Source organism: Petaurus breviceps, unplaced genomic scaffold (assembly GCF_028583685.1).
Source record: "Petaurus breviceps papuanus isolate PSGF00001 unplaced genomic scaffold, PetGlider_PUasm1.0 115, whole genome shotgun sequence".
Taxonomy (NCBI): Eukaryota; Metazoa; Chordata; class Mammalia; order Diprotodontia; family Petauridae; genus Petaurus; species Petaurus breviceps.
Window position 1 is genome coordinate 1,543,885 of NW_027185612.1, and position 16,568 is coordinate 1,560,452.

At 38.5% G+C, this 16,568-nt stretch overlaps 1 protein-coding gene across 7 annotated transcripts in view; it reads right to left on the reverse strand.

Annotated features, from left to right (window-relative positions):
* The window catches only part of LOC138157802 (GTPase IMAP family member 5-like), a 32,743-nt gene extending 22,793 nt beyond the window's left edge, over positions 1–9,950 (reverse strand). For 4 of the 7 annotated variants that reach the window (XM_069083649.1, XM_069083642.1, XM_069083627.1 and 1 more), the window contains exons 1-2: positions 9,805–9,950; positions 8,864–8,920 (exon numbers count right to left, since the gene is read on the reverse strand). The gene's annotated coding sequence lies outside the window, so the exon portion shown is untranslated. The remainder of the gene's footprint in view (positions 1–8,863; positions 8,921–9,804) is intronic. The other 3 variants (XM_069083631.1, XM_069083652.1, XM_069083635.1) reach the window with 3 other exon arrangements.
* Positions 9,951–16,568: the final 6,618 nt, after the last annotated feature.

The following is a 16,568-nucleotide window of genomic DNA, read 5'->3' on the forward strand; positions in this document are numbered from 1 at the left end:
ATATATATATATATATATATATATATATATATATATATATATATATACATACACACACACACACACACACTTATTCTCTTCTCCCTTCTGTACTCCTGTATCTCCCTGTTATCTCTAGGATTAAATATACAATCATCATCATCAATAAATAAACATTAATCACCTTCTTTCTGCCAGGCACTGTGCTAACTGCTGAAATTGCCTATGTTTTGCATTTAAGAACCTCCTCAACCTGGCCCCAATCTAAGGTATAATTGTTATTAAAATAGAAATGGCAAGACTTGGGAAATGATTGAATATGTGAAGGGAGGGAAAATGAACTCTGGAAACTTCATGGCAAGTGATGATGTTTGGTCCGTGGTCTCATAGCCAGTAGGAACAGGTTGAATTATACAGTATCTAGATAGCAAGGAGGAAAAAGTAGCTCCTCTCCTGCCCTCCCCTCCCCTCTCTTCTCCCCTCATCTCAGGCAAGAAATGTTAAAGGAGCACTGGATTTGGGGTCAGGATTTGAATTGAGTTCAAATTCCAGCTCTTTAATTTTCCATCTACATTATTGTAAACAAATAAATCACTTAATTTCTCTGAGCCTTTTTCCTTACCCATAACACTGGGACATTGGACTGGATAATTTTTAAGGTCATTCTGTGTAGCTTTTTTCTTAATACCAAAGGTAACTTTTTTTTCTCTCTAGGCAAAGTTAATTACTGGGTGAGGTAATCACCACAGAAACCAAATTCCTTCTTATAAAAGCTGGAGAAGAAAAGAATGGAAAGAGAAACTAGCTGCAGGAATGGAGGGGATGGGGTGTAGCAGGGCAGGAAGTCCCTAAGAAATCATCTCAGCTAAGCAAGTCTTTTGAGAAGTTCAGAACAGCTAATGCAAAGAATAAAGGAAAGACAGAGATAGAGGGGATCACAGAAGATGCCATGGACAGTTTTGATAACACAATAAAAAGTGTTTACACAAGTACCTCCAATGAAAAGAAGGTTAGGAGAGAAAGTTAACTAAAGAAAAAAAAATTTCTGTGATATAGATCTCATTTTCAAGGTATATGAGGAAATGATTCAAATTTCTACACCTCAGAGAAATTGTAAAGGGGAATCTTGGTTCAGGTCTTGCCCTGGTCAATAAGACAAAATTCACAATACAAGAAAATTTGGAAACATGATACTAGCATACACAATAGCATGTATTTAAAACATGAAACAAAATTTTGCCAGTCAAAAGACATCCGTTCAAGTTGAATGCATTTCCAAATTATCTTATGTAGAAAACCACTGTATTCCTTCTTATAACTGTTGTCATTCTATACCAATTGCATTCAAAATCTGAATAGAGTAAATTTGATCCAACTATTCTTTTAACAAAATTATTTTTGGAGTTTCTAAACATGTTGCCTGAATTTCAAATGTTAAGTGTCTTTTCCAATTTCTTTCAGTGACTTTGTTTTTAGTTTAAATAAACAATTACATTGTGTTACAAAAAGAGTATGCAAGTAGACCTACCTCATCCGCCTCATTTTTTTTCCCTCAATGACAAGACAGGGATATTACAAGGTGACTGACATGGTACTCTCATTCACAGATGAACATAAGCATTGATGAGATTTTTTAAATTAGGTTCAATTCAACTATCTAAATTGATATTATATTGTTACACACTAGGGAGGTCCATCCTCCATGGGGGGAAGAGGGAGGTTGGAGGGTGAAAGGGGGAGGTTTTGCACAGAGTCAACTGACTTCATGAACTGGGTTCCATCTCCATAGAACAGCAGGTAAGTTTCATAACAAGGAAGCCAAATCAGACACTATAGGGACCCCCAAAACTTGTTAGGTTCCTTTAAAACCACCCAAATGAGCTTAATCATTTTCTTTCGTAATCTAACCCCTCCCAGATTTCAGTGAATGAAGGCCTAATGCCCTAAAGTTTACATAACAGGTCCCTTCCCCACAATGAGAAGGTAGAGTTAGGCATTAACAAAAAGGAGTGAAAACACATTCAATAGCTATTTTAAAGAGGGTGGTTAAGGCACACATTTCACCTTTCCCTGAGACATCTATTGGCCTTTCAGACTTTGACACCAGGAAGACCCTAGAATGGCACTGGAGCACTGAGGAAGTCCTAAGAATAGTAATTTCAAGTAAAGGTTCCTCAACTATACCACATACAAGCCTTACACATGCCCCAAAATACCTCTCATTTCCAATAACCTCCTTCCTCCAGTCATTACAAATACTCATCCTTAGCACCCAAAACAGTGTACAGACTATTTGGTGTTCCTGGTAGTTAGGAACTCCAAGGTGAAGGTGAGAATGGGGATCAACATGACAACTGGTTCTTCAGAAGCTGGGGGGGGGGGGGGGTGGCCCTTTAGACAACTTGGAGGATGTCACCCTCTTCCAGAGGCTTCATCCCAGTCATATTTCCTGCAATCCTTTTTAAAGTGCCCCTCCCTTTTACAGAAAAAGCATAATGGCCCTAGTCCTTATTTTAAAACTCCTTTTTGGATCCTTAATCCCTTCTTCTCTGCCTTCCTGTATCACCCTCTTCATAGTGGCTACCAAACTTTAACCTCCTGATCCTTATCTCCCTTCTCTTTCATAAGTTCCTTCTCCTTTCACCCTTCAAACACATATGACACAATTCCCTTGAGTTTACTAACAGTTTTCCCACTGCAACTGGAGCAGAATTTATTAAAGAAATGGTGTCTGCTGCCATAAATGCCTCCTGTGAAAAGGGGACTTGTACATTTCTCTTCTTACTCCTTACAAAAGTAATTCTTAAGAGTGCCAAGGTCTTTGGTTCTAAGAAATCAGAATTATATGGGGATAGTGAAAAGTTTCAGGCTGGCTCATAGTAATGAGGGCTAGTCTGGTTTTGAAAGTTCCACCTAGTAGTACCTGTAATCCATTTGCCTAGGTTCTAGGTCTGATTTTTAGTATGTGCAGTTGACAATAATCAAAGGTTGTGTATTTATCTGGCCAAATCTTTTTCCCACAATTGTTGAAGTACCAAGTTGAGTCCAACCTGAGCTTTACTGTTCTGGTTTTAGACATTCCCGGCTGAACTGAAAGTTTCCCCTAGTCCCAAGCTTTTAATAGCTTGCCTAATGGAGAGCCAGTAGGAAGCTTACTCAGTCCCGGATTCCACAATGCTCCTAGTGGCCTTTGATCATTATGTTCCTTGGCAACCTAGCCTCAGGTCAAGATCAGTTACTCATCACTGCCTTCTCCTTTTCATGGTACCACTCCCATATTCTTGTGCACAGTGAAAGAGAACAGGTTTTGGTTTTTAATCAGTACAATTTTCACCTTATCTTTCCTGAGTTTGGAGAGCTTAATTTTCTGACCTCTTAAACTTGACAGCTAACTGACCACTGAGTGGATGCCCTAAGAGACAAAGGTCTAGGGGCGGCCTGGTGGCTCAGCGAGTAAGAGCACCTGCTCCAGTGTCAGGATGACCTGGGGATCAAATCTGGGTTCAGATACATAGCACCACACCCAGAAATAACTGGCCGTGTAACCTTGAGCACAAGTTACTTAACCCCGATTGCTTTAAAAAAAAAAAAAAAAAGAGACAAAAGTCTGTGTGCTGGCTGTAGAATCAGATAGTGGCTCACTTACACTGTCATGTGAGCAAAGGGCCCTGCCACAGTTTTGTCAGATTGTTTAAGGCATTTCTGTTCAGGCCTCAGCCTGGTCAAGAAGGCAAACAGGAAATAAGGCAAAAGGTAGCTGATTAGCACTCAAGGCAACATGCAGTAGGGTGCAACTGATCCTGATTTACAAATTCCACACAGCCTTTATAGACAGCAGTAAACAGCCCCCATGTAAGGTAAAAAAACTGCTAATTGGTTCAAGTATGATGATTCAGGAAGACAATTCAATAAAGCAAAGACCCATAATAGTCCAGTGGATGCTCTAGTGGCCTAGGATGCTAAAGTCAGCTGTTCAGTACATTCTCTAAAAGGAAGTCTTTGGGGAAACCAAATCAACATTAATATTTCTTCTAAGTGAAACTAGGGTCATAGAAAATAAAGTCCAATTCAGTTTAATTATACTAATGGTGTTCCAAAAGTTTGAAGGAATTTTGAGCTTTAAATAGCTACAAAAGCTTAAAAGGGCCATTTGATTTCGAAAAAGCTATATAATGCAATGGGGTACAAAGGTGAAACAAGATACAGCCCATGACATGGAGGGGCTTACAATCTAGTAAATGGGGAAAATAATAAAAATTCACAAATAACATATTTTAATTTGAATTATTGTAAAGAGGGAAAGGGATAGCCTTTTTCAAAAATAGTAGCTGCTTCTCTACTGCAACCAATTATCAAATATTCTTTTGAAATGCCCATGGCCTCATATACTAAGTCCCTGTATGTAACAAGTTTGGAAAATTACCGAATTCTTCCTGAACTCATACATGCCTAGTCAGGGGCCCCTCTCTTGCGATACAATAGTGAGACCCACCTTGCTGTACTTCCTGATAAGATGTCAGAATGACCCAGGGCAGGACACGGACGTCTGGGACCCCTGATAAGTCAGGGTAGGGCTATACAACTGTCCAGATCAAGGCCTGGCTATAACGGACCTGTTTATCTACCATTGTCAAACTAACTGTACTCCCCACACCCGTTTTGCAGTTTTTGACTTTAAATATTCCCCTTTCCTGATAGTCGGGGCAGCTCTCCCCAGGTTTCCTTGGGAGACTGTCGATGGCCAGCTCAATAAAATGATGCTCAGAATAATTGACTAGGGCTTTGGGGTCATTTTTTTCTAACTGGCCATTTCACTTTAAGCACTAATAAGCATTTATAAATAGGAGGTACAAAAACAAAAAGAAAGCTTACATTCCAGCCAGAGACAAATATATAAGTATATACAAAATAGATAGTAGGTGTCAAATTAGATACCAGTTAATTTGGAATGGCATAAACAGCAAAGAGCCTTGGGAAAGACTTCATGTAGAAGGCAATGTTTGAGCTTAGTCTGGATGGAAATTAGGACCTCTGAAAGGGGGAAGTAAGGAGGAAATGCATTGTAAGGAAGGGGAATAATCAGCCCAGATGAGGCAGAAGCAGTGCTGTCTATGAGGAAGAATCCAAAAGTCAGTATGGCTTGTTAACAGACAACCTAAAGGAAAGTAATGTGGAATAAGTCTAGAGAGGGATTTGCTAATGCCTTCCAGAGATTTATTGAATTGGCAAGATGTAAGAGTCTGCCAGTTCTGGGGATCACAAGGCCTGCAATGTGACTGAACTACTGAAGGATGACTTCTACCTGGGACTGGAACTATCTCTATTCCTTTTCTCCACCCACTCATCTACAGGAGAAAGCAGAAGAGCCTTAGGATTCAAAAGCTAAGGAAATCTTAACTACTAGCTACAAAGAGTCATTACATAGCTATAAAGAAGCCTTACCTGGTTTACACTCTAGCATTTAAAGATTAAAATTAAGAGGTAAAAGTAACACTTGCCATAAGTATAATGAGGTCTCTAAGTGAAAGACAGAAGTCACCGAAGCAGGAAGAGGAGTTCAAAGAAAAAAACTCAGGACTTTGACTAACTGGGAGGATTGTGCTCTTTGTTTCAAGGTAGGACTGGGCAAACAAAAACCAAGCTGGCTACCCACACTTTAGACTTTTATAATTTAAAATGCAATAACACTTTATTTATAAATTTAAAACCAATGTTAGTGGTGATACAAAAACAGTGCCTAGGTCAGAGTTTGCAGACCCCTGAGCTAGTCACTTGGGGCTAATTAATGTGGATAAGGCATGTAAGAGCAATCAGAAGCCTTTATCCAAGACCCTGTACGGGCACAAAACCGAAAAACTCAAGGGAAGCCTTTTTGATGGTTCCAAACAAGGATTTCTGCCTTTTCCAAAGGAACTAGGAAAAACTCTAGCCTTTAGATTAAAAGAAAATGGAGGCATCTACTCTTCCCTTAAGGAAGAAATAGTCAAAGTTTTGAGCTGAGCCAGAGTGGGAGGCAGCAGATCTATAGAACCAGCAAGCAGCAGGCTAAGCAGGACCAGCACAAAAGGATCACTAAAAGACAATGGGCCTACACTGTCAGAAGACTCATATTCACATGTGCTCCTTATTCAGCAGGAATATACCCCGTATACAGTCACTCTTCTCACTGATGTTACGTCAAAGGATGTGACTCAAGTAAATGGGAGAAACTTTTTCTACCTTTTTTTTCCTATGCCATTTCCTTGAACGCTTTTTCTCCAAATTAATTATGTCCTCTGGCTGACTACCAAGAGTTAACACATTGGTGGGGATCCTGAATGTGGCTACAGAGTGCCATGAACTTGGGAACACCACTTGTTGGGGAACCTTGATCACTGAAAATTTGCAGTGGCTTGGTGCCTGCAATATGACAGGAGCGAAAAAGAGTAAGGGAAAGGGGGTATTGGGGTTTATCCTCAGCCTCAAAGAAACACAGCAGAAGGCATTGATCATATGTAGGCAGAATACCACTGAAGGGTTAATGGGATATAAAGATCTTCCCTATACATTAATAGGCCTACATGACTTACATACATTGTCCTTTCTTCTTAGAACAGAGTCCATGGTCCTAGGCCTAAAGGTCAGATTATACCTGGCTAATTCCTCTTCCTGGAAGAGTGGACCACCCTTCTAAGAATGTATAAAATCAATCCTGTGCCCTTTTTGAGCACAGACATTTTGCCCTATCAATCACAGATGTCTTATTCCTTTGAACTTTGCTCCAGTCCACACCTCTAACACATCCTGTGCTGAGTCATGTAACCAATCGGGCAGACTCTGGCCTGAGCCTATCAGCTGCTAAAACACACCAAACCATGTCTGGAACTGTGTATATTCTAGATATTGATATTTTTCCTTGGGGTTCACTTATGGGAAGGACACTTTACCTGAGGCATTTTTGATTTCCTGGATCAAATACTCTGGGGAGCTGTTATCAAGGGGCCACCCAGACTGTGAACCCAGATATTGGCACTTCCTCAGCTTGGTGATATATGTAAATATTTCTATTAATCTGCTAAAGCTTTGTCTTTCTATATTTCTCTAATACTGCTTTATATTGTTGTGTGCAGAATAAATGTTACACTGATCATACTTTGGTGTGAAGAGTGCTTATCATTCTACTCATTCCAATCCTGAAAGAGACCTAAAGCAATTGCACGTTTCTTCTTAACAATACAACTGCCTGCATCTTGAGGTAGGGGAACAAGAGAATGGAATCTGGTCACCCTAATTTGAGTAAGAATAGAAGCTAGGGGACTTTCTGTAAGGAGGGAAGAACCAACAGTCTCAAAGTATTTAACACCCTAATGCCGTGTTTCTCCGATAATAAGACCTATTCCAAAAATAAGCCCTCCCCTTACTGTGTAAGATTCCTCTAAAATAAGTCCTCCCCCGAAAATAAGCCCTATTGAGATTGCTACTGTAGTGAAGGTGATCCCCTGTGCTACACGCTACATTACAGTACCCTCTGTATGCACCGTCCCCCCCTCCCCCCGGGTGAAACGCACGCCGCGCTCCGAGCTGCATCCAATCAGAGCTGCAGCAGTGAGTGCATCATCCTGTTCTTCCCCAGTGATTTGCTTGCTGGCGCCATTGAGAGCAGTGCCGCGGAGGAGAGCTGAGGCAGGACAACATAAGCCCTCCCCTGAAAATAAGCCCTCTGGTGTTTTTCTTTCCAAAAAATTTAATAAGACAGTGTCTTATTATCGGGGAAACATGGTGGTGTGCTAGCTTGGTGGAAGTGGACAGAGTTCAAGATATATTTACTTTCTGGGTGCATATTGTTGGGTACTGTAGGGAAAAGGATGTCTCCCTCTAAAAACAGCAATAACAGTCTCCTGACAGGAGCACCAATGGTAGCAGGAAAAGCAAGGTAGAGACTCCATAAATGGCCCTTAAGAACAGTGACTTCGGGGGGGCAACCCAGTACACTAGATAGAGTACTGGTCCTGGAATCAGGAGGGTCTGAGTTCAAATCTGTTCATAGATACTTAATAGTTGTGTGACCCTGGGAAAGTCACTTAACTTCAATGCCCTCGAAAAAAAAACCCACCAAAGAGTACTCACTTTCTATTTTACAAGCATTGTACATCACCTCATTCTGTACCTTTACACGCCTGTCCCTCTGGCTTGGAATGTTCTTTCTCCACTATGCAATATTCCTCTCTTCCTTAAAGATGTAATTCAAACATTACCTTCTGTGTCATGAGCTTCCAAACTGAGGTACACATATCCCAAAGACTTATGAGAAGTTTATCAAGGGGAGCAGGAGAATATTTGGTCCTTATCCTTTTGACATATTTCCAACATAGTAGCATTAGTGAGAAAAAAAAAATGGATTGGACAAGGTTAGAAAAGAAAGGAAGCGGTTGCTTTTTTTTTTTAAGCAATCAGGGTTAAGTAACTTGCTCAAGGTTACATGGCCAGTTATTTCTGGGTGTGGTGATAAGTATCTGAGCCCGGATTTGATCCAGGTCATCCCGACACTGGAGCTGGTGCTCTTACTTGCTGTGCTACCTGGCCACAAAAGATCTCTTTAAAAAGAAGAATTGGCTAAATGGGGAGGGGAGGGCAACTAAAGCTTACTGAGAAAATAATTCCTGAAAAATTAGAATTGGGCAAGTGGAAGCTAAGGACTCCATGAGACTTCAAGACACAATAGTACAAAGTCAAAAGAATAGAGAAAAAAATAGAAGAAAATGTGAGATAGCTCATTGGGAAAACAAATGACCTGGAAAATAGATTAAGGACAGAACAGTTAAGAATTATTGGAGTACCTGAAATTCACAATAAAAAATAAAAGATAGTAGACATTGTCTTTTAGGAAATTATAAGGAAAAATTACCTGATACCTTAGGTCCAAAGGATAAAACAGAAATTGAAAGAATCCACAGATTACCTCCTGAAAGAAATCCAAAATGAAAATTCCTAGGAATATTATAGGCAAATTCCAAAGTAGCCAGAAAGGAACAATTGAAATACCATGGAGCTACAGTCAAGAACACAGAAGATTTAGCAGTTTCCATGTTGAAGGAGCAGAGGGCTTAAAGTATGATATTCTGAAAGGCAACAGAGCTAGGATTACAACCAACAATAACCTACCAAGCAAAACTGAGTATAATCCTCCAGGGTAAAAACTGGATATTCAAAGAAATAGAATCTCTATGGCTCTCCTGTGCATTGAGTAAAGCTGGCATTTAGATTCTGGGATGAAACTGAGCAGGGAAGCCCTCATCTACTGCTACTCCTCTGTACTATACTTAGGATCATCACAAAAGAGTAGATTTAGTGCTTGGTGGGACCTTAGAGATTATCAAATCCAAATCCCTTATTTTATGGATTAGGAAACTGAGGCCCAGGGAGGCCCAGTGACTCGAGGTCTCACAGCTTGCAAATGTCTGGGGTAAGATTTGAATTTACATCTTCCTAAACCAAATTTCTATCCATATTTATCATTCATATAGGGCACCAGTGAATATGTACAATCCTAGAAAATAATCATTCAGGGGAAGGTCACTTATGGTGAGAAAATTTTTTTTTCTAAACATCATTGTAACATGGACCATCCCCTTCATTAATGTACACTGAAAGAAAATTATTTAAAAGGAAGAGGTTGACTGACAAATTAGCCAAAGATGTGCATTATATTGATCCACACTTTTTCTCACAACCCCAAAACCCCAAATCCCTGCTCCTTTCCTTCCAGCATTCTCTCCCCTGGCTCCCCTAACCCACCAAATCTCTCCCCACATGCTCTGCTATTACCCAGCTCCTAAATAGGCTCACCTTCTCCCAGAGAGGGATGCACGGTCTTCTCCACCTGCCTGGTCAAGCAATCTGAATTGTTTCTTTCACTTTTGATTCCAAAACCAAAAGTTGTTTATCCTTCAGAATGCTCAGGGAGTGGCCTTAACCAATGAACTCTGGAGCCCTCCTGGGGCAGTATGCTATAATGAAGTCTTCTAGTATGTGATGAAAAGATCAGCAGCGTTTCTGCATGATTCTTGAAGGCCTTTGTTGTTCAGTCATATCCAACTCTTCATGACCCCATTTGGGGTTTTTTTGGCTGAGATACTGGAATGTTTTGCCATTTTCTTCTTCAGCTCATTTTACAGATGAGGAAAATGGGGTTAAATGATTTGCTGGGGATCACACAGCTAGTCAGCTCAGAATCAGTTTTTTGCTAAGAGCCTCACCCTATATGTTATTTCTGAATTTGTATATGGTCTTTTTTCTTACAAATGAATCTTTGAAGGGGAGCAAAGGAAAGTTGGTCTTGGACTGGTATGAACAGAAGTTCATAGAGTTTTGGATTATAAAGATGTAGAATCAATTCCTACCCCAGACATTTGCAAGCTGTGTGACCTCAAGTCACTGGGCCTCCCTGGACCTGTTTCCTCATCTGTAAAATAAGGGATTTGTATTTGATAATCTCTAAGGTCCCATCAAGCAATAAATCTACACTTCCATGATGATCCTAAATATAGTACAGATGAGTAGAAGTGCATGGGGGCTACCCTGCTCAGCTTTATTCCAGAACATTGTCGACCTCTAGAAAAAGTTTGGTTAAAAGAGACAAACAAATTGTAAAATAAAAAATACAGAATTTATTCCTTATTCCTTTAAAGCTAGCAGTACTTGGACAAGGAGTGCAGGACTAGAGTCATGACTGATGATCAGAGGAATCATAAGACTTTTTATACATTTTAGAACATTCCCAATTCAGAATGGCCATCCCACAAAACTTTATGACTTCAATTTGTTTCCATCCATATGTGAAAAAGAGTTCCTTGGTTGTAAATGCAAATTGATAACAAAAAGAACAGGGTCTATTTACATTTTATGGTCTCAGAATGTAGTAAGTCCCAATATAAGGGGGATCTCACCTCTGGTCTTTGAAGTTGTTAACACAGGGAAAGGCATTTTTCCACCAATCAGAGCAGTTTGACTTTGGCCAAAATATGATATTTTAATGATTATCAACATAAATGGCAGCTTTTACTCAGTGCACAGTGGAGCCATAGAGTCAGCCTGAGAAGGCCAGGAGAGCAGAATTGCCCTTTGCTCTATGGGGCAACTTTGCCCCCTGTCACCCTAGTGCTTCAGGGAAAAGATCCATTAAAGAAAGAGAAAGGCTGGATGGTTGGCTGGCTGCCCAGACTGAGCCTCAGAGGGTGTCTGGGTAGCCTAATTACTGATCTAAGGCCTGGAATGGGGTGGGGGGTAGGGAGATGAGCACAGCTTTCCAAGTTAAAATCCAGAATTTGATCTGTAAAAATCAGGAGTAACTGGACCTTGGGGGAAGGATTCATAGACTCCTTGGAGACTAATTGCTAAATTAGAATGACAATTGATTTCAAATTTTGAATTGCTCCAGTAGGAAAGCAAAGCAGATCCTCAGAGCTGACAAGGCCAGGAGCAGTTTCATTCAGGAGAGGAAATTACAGAAAAGAAGCTAATTTCGTGAGTTTGGCATTAGGTCAAATACGGCAGGATGTTCTTGTTAAAAAAGATATTTTTATTGATATCTTTTCTGTTTTCATCACCTACATTTCCTTGTCTCCAAACCCTCTTTCCCCTCTCAGTGCCTGAGAGCAAACCCTTAAGGCAGATGAATTAAAAAAGGAAAGAAACACAGGAAGGAGGCAAAGAAATTCATCCAAACTTATTAACAAATTGGAAAAAACCAATGTCATATCTCATGTTCCACACCTGTGAACATTGACCTCTTTTTTTTTCTTCAGGTCAAACTTGTTATTCATTATTTCATATCATTCAGTTTTAATTCCTTTGTAGTGGTTGTTATTCCCATTTACTTTGATGTAGTTATTAAGGTTTTTTTTTCCTGTTTCTCATTTCCCCTTTGTATCAGTTTCTATATTTTCAAGCTTCTCTGAATTCATTGTGACCATTTTAACAGGATTTTACTGAGCCAGTCTCTAACCTGAGAGTGACACAACAGCAGACCAGAGACAAAGTACCAGTAATCAGCTAGCCTTTAATTAATTCATTTCATTACCAGGAACAGATTTGCAAATTGGGAATTCTTCTGATCAGAACTCCACCTTGCTGAAGTGAAAACAGAGGGGAGAAAAGGGGGGAGAATGGCGGAGGTGGATTACAAACAATCATTTCCCAGGGTCAGAGTGGTTTCCCATGACAAACCTACAAACCCAACAATACAGCAATTCTGGAATCAAATCTTTGGGGGTCCATGACCACCCCCCCCCATCCCCAGGCATAGAACCAGAGTTCTATGGGAACAGGTTCAGATGAGAACAGGTTCTATAATTTTTGATTCACTTCATTTAAGGTACACAGGCACAAGAAGGAAGTGATGGCAAGAATGTTGTCAAGGGTTTGATTAATCATTTCAAACAGTCTGACTCCCAAGAGAGGCAATTCTGAAAAATGTAATCTATTAGTATCTTTATTATATATTTTGTATCAATAAATATGAAAATCGGAATTCCCTATTCACCACTGTTACCTATAGCACAGTAATATTTCATTCATTCATCTTCCACAGTATGTTTAGCTATTCCCCAATTAATGGGAACCTTTTATTTCTAGTTCTTTGCTACTGCAAAAAAGTAGTGGAATGTTCTTTAGGGAAATTTCCCTCTGTGATTGTTGGAGGAATTGACCTTCTTTGCTCTATGGATATTTCTGTCCAGTTGATGCCTGCACCTTTGTAGCACCAAATGAAACAGGACAGTGCAGAACAAATGAATAATTGTGGACCAGGTAGTGACTTCATTCGTATGTTTATTGCATGCTAAGCAAATCTCAAATAAGCATCTGAGGGTTCAATAGCTAAAGCACTTACACCATACTTTCTTATGGGAAACTTCATGTAGTTTGCAACATGAGACACTTAACTTGCAACTTCACCAGAGGCTACTCCCTTGGGATACTTCCCTGCTTTCTTATGTCACTACTTTATCTATATCTCTCAAGCAGCCAAGGTTTCAGGGATATTCCAAGCCTCCCTTTGCACAGGGGATGAGTAACTGGGTGGGGGAAGAATAGGCTCAAGGGGGTCCTTAGCCTGGCCTCATGCCCATGGTAGACACCTTAGAGCTAACCCTCGACATCGCCCTCTACATGTCCCCTTTTTCTTTTAGCAAGCAGTTTGAGTCTATGGATCTCTGTGCCCATCACAGTTATCCATGACCCCATCCAGTGAGTGAGGCATGGCAGAATAAGGCATGCTACTAACAAAATACTTAGCCAAGAGAATAGGTGGAGAAGCATGGAGGATATATTTTAGAAAGTATTTATAAGGTCCAAATTATGTAGAATTTGGTTGACCAATTCAGCAGGGTTGACTGTAGGGATATAGCTCATCAATATCATGGATTGCCTTAGTTAGCACATTCAAGTTTGCTGCAAGAGCACTATTATTCCATATGCCTGCAAGATGATTCTTGATTAGGGTCCACTCTACCAAAGGGTAATAGTAGGGAATTGGGGTTACACAGATATAAGTATAGTCATAGTCACAGTGCAATTTTGTGTTCTACTATCATGACATACTTTGACATCTACTAATACATTGTGTGAGATAACAATTTCTACAAGCAACATTCCATTATAAATCTTAGCCTTTAAAAGTTATGTTCATACATTTGAGTTGATAATGGTTACAAAGGCTGTGACATCAGTCTGGTCACTGCAGGAAGGCAGGTACAAAGAAATAATACAATGATCAATACAGGTAAAATATGTAAAATCATAGACATCAAATTAAAAGGAGATAACTTTAACAATGTTGATAATATTGTGTTGGCAATGTTCCTGGATCAATTCCAGAGTGATGACAATTTTGGATGTTTTCTGATATACTTTGTAATATTTGAATCATATCAAACACCAAGAAGTTGGGCACAAATTTTGTCTCCAAAATCATTAGAATATGAGCTAATATATAGTAAAAAAGTTACACAAATATATGTATATTTACAATCACATCTAAGTAACAGCTGAATTTTTAAGAGTTTTTAAGGCCTTTAACTCATCACCTAAATACAATACTAATTGTTCTAATACATTGATCTTATACAAAATATCCTTATCTATACTTTGTCATGCCATAAAAACTATGGAAACATTGTTGTTACTTCATTAACACATTGTGCAGTTTTTTTTTTATTTTTCTAGTAGAGAACTTGCAGACACAGTGGTTGAAATTATAGAAATAGAACAGTAGAATAATAGTAGGGCAATGAGTCTAGTAACAATCTCCCCTTCTTTTTAAGAAATCAGAAAGTTCAGGTAGTGGAGTTAAATTTAAAATTGGAAAAGCAAATGAAGTTTGTCCAACAATTACTCTCTACCAGATATACATTGAGTAAGAGCATAATTAATGCATGTAATATTCCGTACAAAGGAATCATACATAGATAGGTGTATCCTTTGAAGTCCTTTTTGTAGCCAGAGAATCAGATATTACTTAAAGTGTAGATTCCCTGAAGTCTGAAATCAAATGAGGTGGTTCTACAAGCAGTACAATGACATCACAACCACTAATGCATTGTTTGAGTACAGTTAAAGCAGATTATATTCCAATAAAATGTACTATTGACATATCTTCTACAAATGAGTTACATTAGTAGAAGTAAGGAAGGGTTGAGGGGGTCAAATACATGTAGTTATAGGTTACATATGAAACAATTGACATGATAGGGGTATATGTCTCAGAACTTAAATCAGGCTGTAAACAGTTCAGTATGTATTGAAATCAGAGTGATCATAGCAAAAAACACAAATCCTGGGGTAACAGGTTTCAGTTCTTTTGTTTGATATAATAAATGTTTGATCTGCCCCCATGTGAGTGCAGATTTTTGTGTAGTTGCATCATTTGGAGGCCTCTTCTTTATTCCCATGTTCTGTCTCCATGATTTCTTCTTCTGCTGCTGAAGCTCTTTCATCTTCTGGATGGGCTGGAGTATATGCCCTGACATTTCTGTTCTGGAACCCTTGCTGGTCGTTCTGCAGCTTCTGGAAAGAAACACAGCCTCACCCCCACAATAGTAAATTTCCATATTACCTTCATTTTGAGGAGTATGCACTTTTCACATTGTTTTACTGCCAGTGTATACTCATTTTTAGGGATATATATAAAAATTGGGGGGGGGGTGTATAAATCAGTAACTAATTGCCTTTGTGGTATATTGTACCAACCCCCCCATTTATTTTTGTAAATAAGTTTTAATATCTTTATTATAAGGTTTGTGCCTAAAATTAATATTATTTGAAAAATGATCACAGAAAGTTTGAAATAAGTTGCTCATGTGGGCAGAAGTATTATCAGTTTTCAATTGTTTTGGAATGCCCATTGAAGCAAAAGACTGTAACATATGATTGATTATATTTTTTTTTCTGCTTCCCCTGTCTGAAGGGAAACAAAAGTAAAAGAAGAAAAAGTATCTATTGTAGCATGTATATATGATAACTTACCAAAGACATGATAATGAATTTCATCATAATGGTGATTACTGGAGAAGTAATATAGATAACACATTGAGGGTAGTTTTTTTAATGATCTGTGTAGTGTGTTTTCATGGAATTGTTTACATAACATATGTGCATTTTGATGAAAATAGTGAAATAACATAGCCCTATGAATATTTTTGGGAAAAAGAGTTGGAAAAACTTAAACTTTTTGATTAATAGTCGCATTATTTTGATAAAGAGGTCCATGAAATGATGAATGAACTGTAAGATGGGTTAAATAGGTTGTGACCTCTATCTTATGAGAGTTTGTAATCTTAGAAAACAGGTTAAAAGGATGTGTATTCTGTGTGTGTTTAAGCTTAGCAGTATCAAAATGTTGGCATACATACACTAAATATTTGCTATTTAACAAAATATTAAGGGGTACAGAAGTAGAGTGAGTATTAATAACTTTACCATTATTAGAATTAATGTTGCAGTTTGCATTTCCAGGAAGCTGATAGACAAAAGAAGTTCCTGACTAGAACCTTACAACTGAATAGTAGACATACATCCTTGTTTCACAAAGCCTATTTATCCTCTGATTATATTCATTTTGGAAGAAAGAGATATTTCATAAATTGAATCTTTTATCTATAATAACTTCAGACACTACGTAACTCTTGCTTAGGCTATGGAATGACTATACATAGAGATCAAAATATCAAAATCTGTTCTATTTTACTTTAACATAGCTATAAATTTTCTTGGAAATCAAAGTCTTAGTAGGCCTCCTAAAAACCATACTAGGGATTAAAAAGAAAATTTAAAAGTATATCCCCTTTATTCAAAAAAGTCTTAAGATTCATAAATGATCACTAAACTTTTGTGAAGAAAATTAATTGAAAAGTTTTAAAATGATAGCTCTGTGTTTTCTGAAAGCAAAACCAAAACTTTTAAAAATTGAAATTCATTTAAATCAGGTTGGGGTAAAATGTTCTTAAGTACTTTTAAAAGCTATTAGTTTTAGAATCCCTCTAAACAATGGGAATATCTTAAGGTGAGCTTTAAGTATTTTGTATAAATTTCTGTGCATGTTCTAATTCTTAATG